We start from the raw sequence: 11,910 nt of genomic DNA, 5'->3' as shown, positions 1-11,910 counted from the left end.
ATAGAATCAAGAGAGGGAGCTTCAAAATGAATGAGAAGATTTCCTCGAGCGGGGTCGCCAGCCACGTCGGCCTCCCGATCTGCCTTCCCAAACCACACCCAACAGTCTTATGGTGAAAGTTGTGACAACTCGTATTTCTGGACCTATCTTTGTGTTTAATGTAACGTGTATGAACTCTATGTGACAAGTTGATATGTTGGTTTTAATGAATAAGTGCTATGTGTTATGTGATTTTGTGTAACGTATGTATGTAATGTAATCGCACAAGCCCATTCGGGCCACACTATTTGTACTCGAAACCCAAGGGCAACCCATGAAGGGTTCGGCCCACTCCCTTAGCTCGCATAACACCTAGGGTGTTAGTATAAATCCTACACTTCACCAAAACACACAAAAAGTTTAGCAAACCCTACTCTCTATTTCTCTCCTCTCGAAGCCGACGGCAACACCCCCCTCCCCATCAAAGACTTTCTTGTTCGGATCCCCATTCGTTCTACCTTCTAACCGGTTAGTGATTATTGTTTTGTTGGATTATATTATGGTTTCCATGATTTTATGTGATAGCTAGGATGTTTGTATGATTGATCAATGATTCGTAATGTTGTAGTAATGCATGAATAAGCGGTGTATGATTGAACCGAACCTACATGATGATTGTGAAACTTGTGTTGATTTGATGATGCTCATATGAATAGGATCTACATGATATTGATCGAAAATCAAATAGATGTTAATCGGCCATCATGTTTCTGTTTCTCGGATTGTTTGCTTGATGATAGTTTAAAGACTATAGATGTTGTTATGCTTCGAATATGGTTAGGGTTCAAAGGGAAATTATTGATGAAAACCATGATTTGATCGATTAAGGTAAAGATAGAAACTGTTGGAATTAGTCTTGCAAAATAAATGGAAACTAGGTAACTGATTGCATGGTTTTCGGGATAATGAACTGATCGCACAAGACTCCCTTGATCGCACAAGACCAGATCATACAAGATCTGATCTGATCGCACAAGGCAGTCGCACAAGATAGGTTGGGGTACAATTGTTTAAGCACAGAGTACAACTCATAAAATGCATGATCGCACAAGACAAGTGGATCGCACAAGGTGGTGCCGATCGCGCACAAGTCTTGGGCCACACACATCTGTTGAGTCTTATTATGCTGTTGGGCCTTAAAGCCCAATATCCAGTCGCAGAAGCTGTCCTAGATCGCACAAGATTGGACGGACCGCACAAGTAATTTGGTTTAATTGTTTGGGCCGTGTACATGTTGGGTTACTTATGATTATTGGGCCGGGTATGTTTTAGATCGCACAACCCATTGTGAGTCGCACAAGGTTGTGCTGGACGCACAACAGGTTGGGCCGGGTATGATTGGGCTTCAATTGGTGAATCGCACAAGGCTGTTGGGCCATTAGACTTGTGCGAGCCCAATCATTTGAGTCGCACAAGTTCGGATATGTTATGCACTTGACTGTTAACGTGTTGAATATGCTTGCCATGATCATTATGTGTTGTAACCTGTTAGCTTATGCATAAAACTTATGTGCACTACTTGAACCTAGACCTGACTTGTATGGTAACCATGCTAGGACGTGGTTGACCACATATAGCTCAAGTGACCTTTTCGTGTATCTGCCGAGCAAACCAAGGTGAGTTCACACTCTCCACAAGGCATGGGATTCCCAGGGGTTGGGAACGGGTAAAGGATTTAAACTGAAACTGCGTGATCTCCTGGTTTGGAACACGTACACACCCTCTTAATTGAAGGGTGACAACATGTGATAAGGATTTAATTAGAAACTGCGTGATCTCCTGGTTTGGAACACGTACACACCCTCTTTACTGAAGGGTGACAACGCGGATACTAGACCGAAATTCTCTATCATGAATTCCCTCATTTTATATCGACTTAATCGCCGGGCCAATGGCGAGCGAGTCATTAGTTAGATAGCGCTATTTAGGTTTGACAAGCCTCACACCATGTCGCAGAGGACGGGCGTGAACTAATGGATCTGGGCACTAGTCAATGATGATAGACATTGACGTCAGGGCACCAACTTACTTTAGTTAGTGGTCGATATGGTAACGGGTCTAGTGGTTCACATGGTGAAGCCCCCACTGGTTATGGATATGGTTTGGGAAACTGGTTAACTTATATTTTACGATTGAACACATGGTTTTGAAACCACCTTAAAACGAATACCAACTGTGAACTCGCTCAACTTTGTTGTTGACTCGTTGTTATCTGCCTTGCAGGTCTTTAGAGGTTTAGCTGGAGCTTGCACGAGCAGGAGGAGTCGTTGTGGGACATGGACCGTTGTGTGTGCCATGTTGAACTTTATGATCTTTAAATTATGTTTTGGTTATTAAAGCTTTACTATGCTTCCGCTGATTACTTAAACGTGTTTGATTACTTTTGGGACACCAATTATATTGTGGTTGGTTGTATTATTTAATTTCATTGTTCAATATGATTGGTGGCTTGATTCTGGTCATGTCACGCTCCCTGCGGTGATACTCCGCTTGTGGATTTTGGGGGTGTGACAAATTGGTATCAGAGCCATTGGTTATAGTGAACTTGGTTTTAAAAAGAAAAACCTTTTTGGTAAAACCAGACAATAACCTGAACAGTGCTCATCGATCCACAACGATGCTTCGCTCCACGTGCAAGACTCAACACTATAGGCGATATGGTTTATGTTAATATTGCCTGCTTGTTAGTTCACATAGTGCATTGTTGATAGTATACTTAGCTAGCGTAACAACTGTTGTTTGAACCATGTGTGCTTACTCTCTTCTGTCACTCCACACTTGCGCACTTTCGCGACACCTTTCTCACTTATGCTTCATTTGATGTGAAGATCATCGGTGGACGTTTGAACTTGACTCAAGCCCAGATGACGGCTCTTATCAATGAACGAGTTGCTGAGGCACTCGCAGCAGCCCCTGCAGGAGGTCAACATGCTCAGCCTCCTGTATGCACGTTCAAAACATTCATGGATTGCCGACCCAGTACCTTCAACGGCACAGAAGGAGCAGTAGGCCTTCTTCACTGGTTTGAGAAGCTCGAATCGGTCTTCGAAATGTGTGAATGCCCTGAAGCTCGAAGGGTGAAATTTTCTACGGGAACACTTGAAGGCATCGCACTGACTTGGTGGAAAGCGCAAGTTCAAATGCTAGGGTTGGCAGCTGCTAATGCCACCCCATGGAACGACTTCAAGGAGCTGATTAAAGAGGAGTACTGCAATCATGACGACATCCACAAGCTAGAGGTGGAGTTTTTCAATTTGAAGATGTCGGGGTCTAAAATCGAAGCATACACGAAGAGATCAAACGAGCTGGCTATCTTGTGTCCTACTATGGTGGACCCTCCCATCAAACGTATCGAGCTGTACCTCAAGGGTTTAGTGGCAGAAATTCAGAGCCACGTGACTTCAGCTAACCTTGGTACCATTCAACAAGTTATACGGCTAGCTCATCGTCTCACTGACCAGGCGATGGAGCAAAACAGGCTTCCCAAACGTGTTAGTGCTACAGCTACAACGAATGCTCCTAGTGACAACAAGCGAAAATGGGATGGAAACTCGAGCAAAGATTCTACTTCTGTTCAGTCTCAGTCTCAGTAGCGAAAGACTGACGACTTCAAGAGTCCTGGTCAGCAATCTTCAAGCAGTCAGAATCAAGGTCAAAGTGGGTACAAGGGAAATCACTCCAAGTGCAATCGTTGTGGCTATCACCACAGCGGGCCGTGCACAAAGGGCGACTGTTAGAGGTGTAACAAACCTGGCCATGCGGCCAAGGATTGCAGGAGTCTCTATCCTGCGAATCAGCGTCGACAACAACAGCAGCAGACCCCACCGAATCAGCGTCAGCAGCAACAGCAACAACAGGGTAACAACAAAGGATGTTTTCAGTGTGGTGCTGAAGACCACTTCAAGAGAGATTGTCCCTAGCTGAACCAGAATTAGAACAACAACAACCAGGGGAATGGAAACAACGGGGTAAACAATGGTGGCAATGATGCCAGGGGTCGTGCGTTCGTGATTGGTCAGGGAGATGCGAGGAACGATCCCAACGTTGTGATGGGTAAGTTTCTACTGGATGACTTCTTTGTTTTAGTTTTATTTGATTCGGGTGCTGATACTAGTTCTGTGTCCTTAAAAGTTAGTCAGATGCTTAAGCATACCCCAACACTTATGAACACCAAGCACGTTGTAGAGCTAGCGAATGGTAAAAATCTTGAAGCCACACACATAGTTAAGGGTTTTAATCTTGTTCTTGCTAATCAGACCTTCTCTATCGACCTCATTCCTATCGTTCTGGGTACTTTCGACATTGTTATTGGGATGGATTAGTTGTCTCAACACCAAGCGAAGATCATTTGCAAGGAGAAAATTGTTCGCATCCCTCGTTATGGTGAGAAACCTCTCGTAATTCGTGGTGACAAAAGTGGTGTTGTGGTAGGCATCATATCTTTCCTTAAGGCCCAGAAGTGTTTGCGTAATGGCCACACTGCCATAATGGCTCTCGTTACTGACACCTCAACGAAAAAAAGAAGATAGAAGACATACCTATTGTACGCGACTTTCTAGAGGTATTTCCTGAGGAATTACCTGGTCTTCCGCCTCATAGACAAGTGGAGTCTCAAATCGAGCTAGCTCCTAGAGCAGTACCCATAGCTCGTGCACCTTATCGATTAGCTCCATCAGAACTAGAGGGACTATCTGCACAACTACAAGAACTCTTGGACAAAGGTTTCATTCGTCCTAGCTCTTCGCCCTAGGGAGCTCCAGTATTGTTTATGAAGAAGAAGAAGGATGGTACCTTCCGTATGTGTATCGTTTATCGTGAGCTCAACAAGGTGACCGTGAAGAATCGTTATCCCCTTCCGCGTATCGATGACCTATTCGACCAACTGCAAGGGTCGATCTAGTATTCAAAGATTGACCTGAGGTCGGGATATCACCAGCTGAGAGTCCGAGATGAGGACGTCTCCAAAACAGCATTCAGGACTCGTTACGGGCACCACGAGTTTCTGGTTATGCCTTTCGGGCTGAAAAACGCACCTGCGGTATTCATGGATCTTATGAACCGAGTATGCAAACCTTACCTGGATAAGTTTGTAATTGTCTTCATCAACGACATTCTGATCTATTCTAAGAGTCAGGAGGAACACGAGCATCATTTACGGCTTATCCTGGAACTTCTTCGAGCAGAGCAGCTGTACGCTAAGCTTTCTAAATGCGACTTTTGGCTTCGTGAAGTCCACTTCTTAGGCCATGTGGCAAACGAGGATGGGATTCATGTGGATCCATCCAAGGTTGACTCGATCAAAAACTGGCCTACACCCTGTACACCAACCGAAATCCGCCAATTCTTGGGCTTGGCGGGTTATGACGGGTGGTCCATAGGATAACCCTTAATGATGTTAAAAGACGAATTTATCCTTCACTTGATCACGTAATTATCTTGAATTAGATAACTACAGTTGCATATGTTTCAGGTACAATTTGGAGCTTAAAATGGAAAAAACGCAGCTTTGGACGGTTTGGAATGGAACGGGTCGCGCATGGAAGGAACAAAGAAACAAAACCTAACATTCAGGGCTCCACCGTAAATTAAGGTGGCCACCGTAACTTACGGTGGCCCTGAAACTCGCATTTTCCTGCCGTAACTCAGTAGCATATGGCCGTAACAACTTTTGGTCCACCGTAACTTACGGTGGTACCGTAATTTACGGTGGACATGACGGACAAAAGTGTAACTGCCCATTAAAACAGTTTTTAGTGGTGTCTTTTGGGATATCTCATCATTGGATGTTTTCTTATCATCTTGGGGGCGATTTTGGCTGGTGCTAGCTTGCTCTAAACAATTCTAAACATTTGGTTCTTGTTTTTGATTCGTATGAACTTGAATTTGGATGTTACGATGATCAACCGAACAATGTCCGGCTAAATTTATGGTGATCATCCTAGGTTGAAGGTTTGTCTGAGACATTTATGTTTTGATTCTTATTTCTAGAGTAATAGACTTGCTATGATGGTTTGTTTATTATGGTGTGTTGTTTGCTTGTTCGTAAATTGTTAATTTGTATGTTAATCTTAGTCTAAACCATACGTTCTTGGTGCCGTTGGCAATCGAGATATCATGGGCGGGATTAGGATTGGGTATTAACTAATTGGTCATCGGGTAACAACCTCGCGCTCTAGGAATCTGAGTACTTAGTTCCCTTTCATCACAACAAGTAATAACACATGAATCATGTCTATGTGGTTCTTTCTAGTTGAATATTAACATGAATGTCAAAGCAAACCGAAAACTTAGGATGGTCATTTGTCGCTAAATTGTTTACAAAACAAATTCTCAATTCGCGATTTAATTAGTAATTTTAGTTTTAAAAACCAAACAAACAATCCAATTCTCTGAATTTACTTTTTATTGCAATTAGTTTAATCTTAGTTAACTTAGATACACTTCTAAATAACACATATTCCACAAACTCCCTGTGTTCGATACCCACTTACCGCTAGCTATTAGTAGTAATTTGGATTAAATTTGAGTGTGACCACGACATCACGTCAAATTTTGGCGTCGTTGCCGGGGAGTAGTGCGCAACGTGTGTTAATTTAGTAGTTTTGTTTTGTTATTTTCGGGTTTACGCTGGTTGTGTTTAGTGTGCAGGTAATTTCAGGTGTATGCATACTAGAGGCTCTCACAAGTCATCACCGCTATCGTTTGATCCGCAAATTGAAAGAACTTTGCGTCAAAACAGAGTTTTGTTAAGAGAAAACAAGATTATTGGTTCCCCTACTTCACCCATTACACCAAGAAACATTATGGCCGACTCACAAATCCCACCCATAACGGGTCAAACGACCTCATCTTTTAAACCAACATCCACTCAACCTTCACCAAATACCACCATTCCAACCACTACTACCGAACCTACTTTACTTCATAATGTTACACCAACCAATACCACACAACCCATTACCACTCAAGAAGAACCAACCATTACTTTTAACCCTTCTACTACCATTCCACCATTGTCCCATTTCTTCCTGGGTGCGGGCCAAACATATTCAAACTATACTATAGCACCAAACTCAATCGTTGTGCATGCTACATCTACTTTTAGACCATCGAACCAGTCGAGTTTTCAATACTTGACTCTTCCATTTGGGCAATCTTTGGGAATTCAAGGAGATGGATATGATGAGGGATATGAGGATTTTGAGGGTTATGATGAAGATGGGTATGCTTATGGGGTGATGGGGATCAAGGAGAGTTCGGTTATGTGCAAGGTCAACCGCAAGGAATGCCAAGTGTTGGTGGAGTGCCACAACAACAACAACTCATACCACAACACATTAGGCCGAGGCCACAAGGGCCACATGTGCAACACCCTATACCATTGCAACAAGTTCGCCCACAAAATGCATGTCCACAATTTCAAAGGCCAATTCAACAGCCACTAATGCCACAACAACAGTTTCAACAACCATTTGCACCACAAGGGCATATACCAAAACCAATGGGTCCTATTCGTCCAAGGGGCCGGTTTGGTGTACCAAGAAGGCATCATAGAGAACATGCGAGAGGTATTGAAGCACATTTTAGTCTGGTGATTACTCATAATCCTTCACCAGTGGTTATTCCTCACAACAACCAAGGAAGAACTTTTGAAGTGAGAACAAATTCCTTGCAAAGTTTTCCGAAATATAAGGGTCCAGCGACGAAGGAACCTTACTTCCATTTGGAGGCCTATGACTCAATTTGCAATACTCTTGGGAGTCAAGGTTTTTCGGCCGATGATGTCAAGCTAGTTTTGTTTCAATTTTCTTTGGAGGATAAGGCAAAGAAGTGGTTCTACACTTTGCCTTCGGCATCTATTTATACTTGGGCGGAGATGCAACAAATTTTCCTAGTCGAATTTTACACCGCCCAAAAGACCAATGATGCTAGGAAGGGGTTGAGGAGTTTCCAACAACAACAAGGCGAAATGTTTCATGAAGCCTTCGAGCGTTTCAACATGATGATCAAGAATTGCCCGCATCATGGAATTTAACTTTGGGAATGGATGAATGCCTTTCATGAAGGGCTAAGTGCCGAAGATGCTCGTGATTTAATGTCCATCACAAATGGGACTTTCGGTACAAACTACGAGAATGATGATTGGGAGTTCTTGGAGTAAATGGCAATTACATCAAAGAGGAAAGCTCAAGCATCAAGGAGAGCACGACCGGCCGTCACCCGAACACAAGTGCATGCGGTTGACGATGGTAATGTTCAAACCTCTAATCAAATTTATGATGTTTGTGCTATTTGTAATGAAATAGGTCATGCAGCTGAGAATTCTCAAGGAGTGGTGGAAGGGAAATATGAGGAAGTTCATGCGGTACAAGGTCAAGGAGTGGGTGGTAGGAACTATAACATGAATTCTATCACATACTACCCCGGGTTACGAAATCATCCTAATTTCCACTATGGGAATGCGGCGAACCAAGCTAACCCAAACTTTCAAGGAGCTCAAGGTAACTTTGCACCTCGTCAACAATACAATCAAGGCAATTATCGGGGTGGGAACAATTATGGTTATCAAGGGCAATTTCAACAAACGGGTCAAAGTGGTTCGGGTCAAAATTCATCAGGTGGGAATGAAGTCATGGATATGCTTCGGGCGATGCAACAAGATATGAAAAAGCGGAATCAACTTGATGAAGTTCGGATGCAAAAGGATGAGGTACGTGATAAGAGCATTCAATCACTAACAACCCAAATGGGTCAATTGGCTACCGACGTGGCGGAGTTGAAGAAAAACAAAGGTCAACTTCCTAGCGACACTAAGGTAAATCCTTCACATGGTTCGTCACGAGGTAACAATGTTAATATTAATCATGTTAGTGTTTTGAGAAGTGGCAAAGAATTTAAAGCCAATTTGTCACTGGGTTTGGTCGACGGGGTAGTTGAGGATGTCACGGGTAATGAAAGTGACGATGATGTTTCACCGGTTACACCTAAAGAATCAAATGTTAACAAACCGGGGTTGGGTGAAAATGAAAAGAGTGAAAATGATAAAGGTGGACCGAGTCAAGTCCCGTTTCCATCGGTTTTACTTGACCCAGTTAGGAAGAATTTTATTGCACCAAGAGGTCCCAAAAAAAGAAGAATTGTGGGACATGTTTAAACAAGTAAAAATCAATCTTCCACTACTTGATGCAATAAAACAAGTACCCGCTTATGCTAAATTTCTAAAGGAATTATGTACACAAGAAAGGCAACAAAAGAAGAAAATGCCTAAGCGGGTAGATTTAACCGGGCAAGTAAGTGCGGTTTTGAACGGGGAGCTTCCCCCTAAGCTCAAAGATCCGGGTACGCCATTGATAAATATACAAGTTGGTAATTTTCAAATGGCAAAGGCGTTACTCGATCTTGGAGCCGGGGTAAGCATTTTACCGGGGGGCTTATATGACCAATATGACTTTGGTCCGTTAGCAAGAGTAGAAACAACGGTTGTTTTGGCCGATTTGTCTCATAAGTTATCCCGGGGGATGGTTCAAAACGTGATTGTAAAAATTGATGAGTTCTATTACCCGGTTGACTTTTTAGTCTTGGACTACTCATCCGCGGACCCAAAACAACACAAAATGTTATTTTAGGTCGGCCATTTTTGAGCACCACGCATGCTGTGATCGATTGTAGATTTGGTACAGTCGATATGACTTTTGGAAATCGAAAAATGCGCTTGAATGTTTTTACTAACAATTCTAATGATGTTGGTGTTGATGAGTGTTTCATGGCAGATTTAGTCGATGGATGCAACCCGCACAAGTACGAGGAGGATGGCATAGATATTTGTTTGTGTGATTTTTCTGAACAGGTACATGCATGTGCACTAGGGGTTGAAGAGGAAAAGCAAGATGCTATGGCTTTGAAGGAAGGTCGACCGCCATGGACTCACCAATTTGAAAGTTTGCCGGTGGAGATAAATTCGGGTACTAGACCATCATTGGAAGAGCCACCAAGGTTGGAGCTCAAAGACTTACCAAGCCACTTGAAGTATGCATTTTTAGGGGATAATTGTGACAACTCGAGTTTCCAAGATTCCACTTTCGCATTTATTGCACGTTCACTGTTTGTTTAGTTATTTACTTGCACAATTGGTTTGCTTTGTAACTGTATACGTTGTGGCTCGATAAAGTGTATTATGAATATTGTAAGGTTATGTGTTATTTTATGAAAGATTTGACAACTACATGAATTTGGTGGTGAACTGTAAATTATGTTGTGATGGGTGTGCTTTATGTAAAAGGTGATACTTAGGGGTGTGTAGAGTAGTTAGTGAAATTTTAATCACCCTTAACCCTAACCTCCTCCCTAATCATTCACTAATCATCTCACAAACCATCATACGTATCTTCAAGACTTCTCTACAACCCTCTCTTGCAATCATCTTCTTTCTCATTGGCATAAGTTCTCTTGCATCAATCTTGATCTTTCATTCCATTTAGAATTAATCCAAGGTAATTGTTCAATGATTTCTTGTTGTTAATCTTTGATTATGTGATTCATGCAAAACCCTAGTTCTACATGTAATGGTTCTGTGTTTATTGATTCTGATTATTGTGAAATGGTTATGGTTGTTGTGTAATCATTTGCTTGATGATTAAGATGCATGATATTAGAACTGTTGATGATTAATTTGATTACTGCACTGTGAATACGTGAAATTAGGGTTTCTTAATCGTATGAGTAACTGTTACATTGAGTTTGAATGTTTGCACGATTGATGCCTGACCTTTGATTTCACGTAAAGATCAAGAGTCCGAGTTCTAGTCCGAACTTTGTTAATGTAATCAAGGGGTCCGAACTTTGTTAATGTAATCAAGGGGTCCGACTTTTAGGTGTTATACCTTGTCCGAACTTTTATGAGTGTAATATCTTGTCCGAATTTTTGATGATGGAAAGCATGTCCGACTTTTGTAACATGGACACTAGGTCCGACTTTTGTAACAAGGACCCTATGTCCGACTTTTTAATGAAATAAGGGGGGGTCCGAGCTTATGATATGTAGAGGTCCGAGTTTTTGACAAGGGAAAGCCCTTGTCCGAGTTTTGTAGGGGGAAACATGGTCCGAGGTCTTAAGTCATGCATATTGACCGAGTTTTGGCTTGAAGCTTGTCCGAGTTCTATGTTTGATACTTGTCCGAATCTTGTAAGGGGGTTAAGCATGGTCCGAGTTTGTAGTTGTGTGGTCCGAATTCTTTGTGGCTGATTTCTTGTCTGAGTTTGTTTATAGGGTAGCATGTGCGCACAATTTTTTGATGAAGAATGTTATAATTCACTAATACAATATGACTGTTAATAGTGTGGGATGTTTTGTGTAATCCGAATTGGATGTTTAAGCTTTGATATGAGTCGCGCGTTGGAATTATGAGTTCTGAATGGTTTTGTATAACTTTTATATACTATGTGATGATTTCTGATTGATTACACATTACACTCTATGACTTTTAATGATACGGATACATTGTGAATAAAACTGATTTCGTATGCATGAACACAATAGGACTTGACTGATTTCTCATGAGCGCATAGTATAGCATACCGAGCAAACCAAGGTGAGTTCACACTTTTACTAAGGCATGGGATTCCCAGGGTTTGGGAATGGGATTGAAGGAATGAGATTTGAATAGATACTTGTACTTACACTGTTACTAGACTATCTACCATCGTCCTCGGATGCGTAGGATACATACGTAAAACCTACGTATACTTGTACTCATCACTGTCCTCAGGCTGCGAAGGACACTCACATAAAACCTACATGAACTTATACTCACTACTGCCTCGGTTGTGTCAGGCACTTATGTAAAACCTACGTAAACCCCCGCGTACCCCTGT

At 42.2% G+C, this 11,910-nt stretch overlaps 1 non-coding gene across 1 annotated transcript; it reads right to left on the bottom strand.

Moving 5' to 3' along the window:
* Positions 1–7,964: 7,964 nt before the first annotated feature.
* LOC118482946 lies at positions 7,965–8,070 on the bottom strand. Its single transcript, XR_004869304.1, has one exon. It is a non-coding gene; the product is annotated as a small nucleolar RNA R71 (small nucleolar RNA).
* Positions 8,071–11,910: the final 3,840 nt, after the last annotated feature.

Source organism: Helianthus annuus, chromosome 1, assembly GCF_002127325.2.
Source record: "Helianthus annuus cultivar XRQ/B chromosome 1, HanXRQr2.0-SUNRISE, whole genome shotgun sequence".
In the NCBI taxonomy this organism is placed as follows: domain Eukaryota; kingdom Viridiplantae; phylum Streptophyta; class Magnoliopsida; order Asterales; family Asteraceae; genus Helianthus; species Helianthus annuus.
The sequence above is the reverse complement of the archived record's forward strand: the minus strand, read 5'-3'. Positions and strand labels throughout refer to the sequence as shown.